General features: G+C 55.6%; 1 pseudogene; it reads left to right on the top strand.

Moving 5' to 3' along the window:
- Positions 1 to 216: 216 nt before the first annotated feature.
- LOC146835391 (28S ribosomal RNA) lies at positions 217 to 1,510 on the top strand (annotated as a pseudogene).
- The last annotated feature ends 891 nt before the right edge of the window (positions 1,511 to 2,401 follow it).

Below are 2,401 nucleotides of genomic sequence, written 5' to 3'. Positions count from 1 at the left end.
CCGTGGGCCGAGGGAGATTTGACCGCCTCCGCTCCCTCCTCCTGGGCACCCGCTCCCGGCCGCCCCTCGGGGCACGCCGGGGTGGGGAAGGGGGTACTTGGCAGACTGTGCTCAGTGCGGCCCGACCGCGTCATCCCACTGGGCAGGGAGGCCCACACCGGGTGCCAGGGGTCTGCGGCGATGTTGGTTACCCACCCGACCCGTCTTGAAACACGTACCAAGGAGTCTAACACATGCGCAAGTTGGAGGGACAAGCGAAACCCTATGGCGCAATGAAGGTGAGGACTGGCGTGCACCGGCTGAAGTGTCATTCCGCCACGCTTCCAGCGGCAGGCGCACCACCCGCCCGTCTCGCCCGCTCCATTGTGGAGGTAAAGCATGAGCGTGTATGATAGGACCTGAAATATTTTGAACTATGCCTGGGCAGGGTGAAGCCAGAGGAAACTCTGGTGGAGGTCCATAGCGGTCCTGACGTGCAAATCGGTCATCCGACCTGGGTATAGGGGCGAAAGACTAATCAAACCATGCTAGTAGCTGTTTCCCGCCGAAGTTTCCCTCAGGTTAACTGGTACTAACAGCCCCCAGTTTTATCTGGTAAAGCGAATGATTAGAGGTCTTGGGGCCGAAACAATCTCAACCTATTCTCAAACTTTAAATGGGCAAGAAGCCCGGCTCGCTGGCGTGGAGCCGGGCATGGAATGCGAGTGCCTAGTGGGCCACTTTTGATAAGCAGAACTGGCGCTGCTGGATGAACCAAACGCCAGGTTAAGGCGCCTGATGCCGACGCTCATCAGACCCCAGAAAAAGTTTTGCTTGATATAGACAGCAGGGCAGTGGCCATGGAAGTCAGAATCCGCTAAGGAGTGTGTAACAACTCACCTGCCAAATCAACTAGCCCTGAAAATGGATGGCGCTGGAGCGTCGGGCCCATACCCGGCCGTTGCCGGCACTGAGAGCCCCGGGGGTTAAGCCGTGATTAGTTGGAGGGCCGCTGCGGTGCGCATGGAAGCCCGGGGCAAGGGCCCGGGTGGAGCTGCCACAGGTGCAGATTTTGGTGGTAGTAGCAAATGTTCAAACGAGAACTTTGAAGGTTGAAGTGGAGAAGGGTTCCATGTGAACAGCAGTTGAACATGGGTCAGTCAGTCCTAAGAGATGGGCGAGCGCCATTCAGAAGGGATGGGCGATGACCGCCGTTGCCCTCAGCCGATCGAAAGGGAGTCGGGTTCAGATCCCCGAACCCGGATTGGCGTGGTGTCCAGTGCGGTAACGCAAACGATCCTGGAGAAACCGGAGGGAGCCCCGAGGAGAGTTCTCTTTTCTTTGTGAAGGGCAGGGTGCCCTGGAATGTGTTTGCCCCGAGAGGGGGGCCCGAGCCTTGGAAAGCAGCGCGATTCCGGCGGCGTCCAGTGAACTCTCGCTGGTCCTTAAAAATCCAGGGGAGATGGTGTATATTTCGCACCGGGCCGTACCCATATCCACAGCAGGTCTCCAAGGTCAACAGCCTCTGGCATGTTGGAACAATGTAGGTAAGGGAAGTCAGCCAGTCAGATCTGTAACTTCAGGAGAAGAATTGGCTCTAAGGGCTGGATTGGTCAGGCTGGGGCGTGAAGCGGGGCTGGGCGTGCGCCAAGGCTGGACGAGGCACCTCCCTCCGGGGCGGGGGCGAGTCTGGACGTGAGCCGGGCCCTTCCTGTGGATCGCCCCAGCTGCGGTGGTTGCCTCTCCCCGTGCCCCCTCCCCGGCCGGTGCCTAGCCACTGTCTTAGAATTGGCGCGGACCAGGGGTATCCGACAGTTTAATTAAAAGAAAGCATTGCGAATGCCCAAGGCGGGTGTTGAAGCAATGTGATTTCTGCCCCGTGCTCTGAATGTCAAAGTGAAAAAATTCAATGAAGTGCGGGTAAATGGCAGGAGAAACTATGACTCTCTTAAGGAGGCGGGAGTAACTATGACTCTCTTAACCTATTCTCAGTTGTAGTGGCCTTTACCTCCCAGTGGTCCCGCCGGTAACTGCCTCTATGGTACTAGACTCTGCGTAGAGAAGTATATAGAGACAGGCTAAACAAGGTTCTATCATGGCAGCGAGCGTGATAGTGAGAAGTGGCGAAGCAAACGAACACATTTCCAGATGGGGTAGTTCCTGGAGAATAAAAACCCCGCTAAGATGGCGTAAGGAGGTGCTGTCTTTTCAAGAAATCATTAACCTCCTCACCGAATTTGACAAACCAGCACTAGCTTCAAACAATGCAACAAACAACAACGATCCAGGTCACGTTATAGGCCTTAATTCACCCTCAGAAGCAAAAGAAGACACAACAATAGACCTCAGCGAAACCATTGAATTTGTGGCCTCCTCAGCCAAGAATAACATTGATACAGCCAATTTTGAAAACCTACCGGAT

The sequence above is a fragment of the Triturus cristatus genome, chromosome 4_2 (assembly GCF_964204655.1).
Source record: "Triturus cristatus chromosome 4_2, aTriCri1.1, whole genome shotgun sequence".
NCBI lineage: Eukaryota > Metazoa > Chordata > Amphibia > Caudata > Salamandridae > Triturus > Triturus cristatus.
This window is presented reverse-complemented; position numbering and strand designations above follow the sequence as displayed.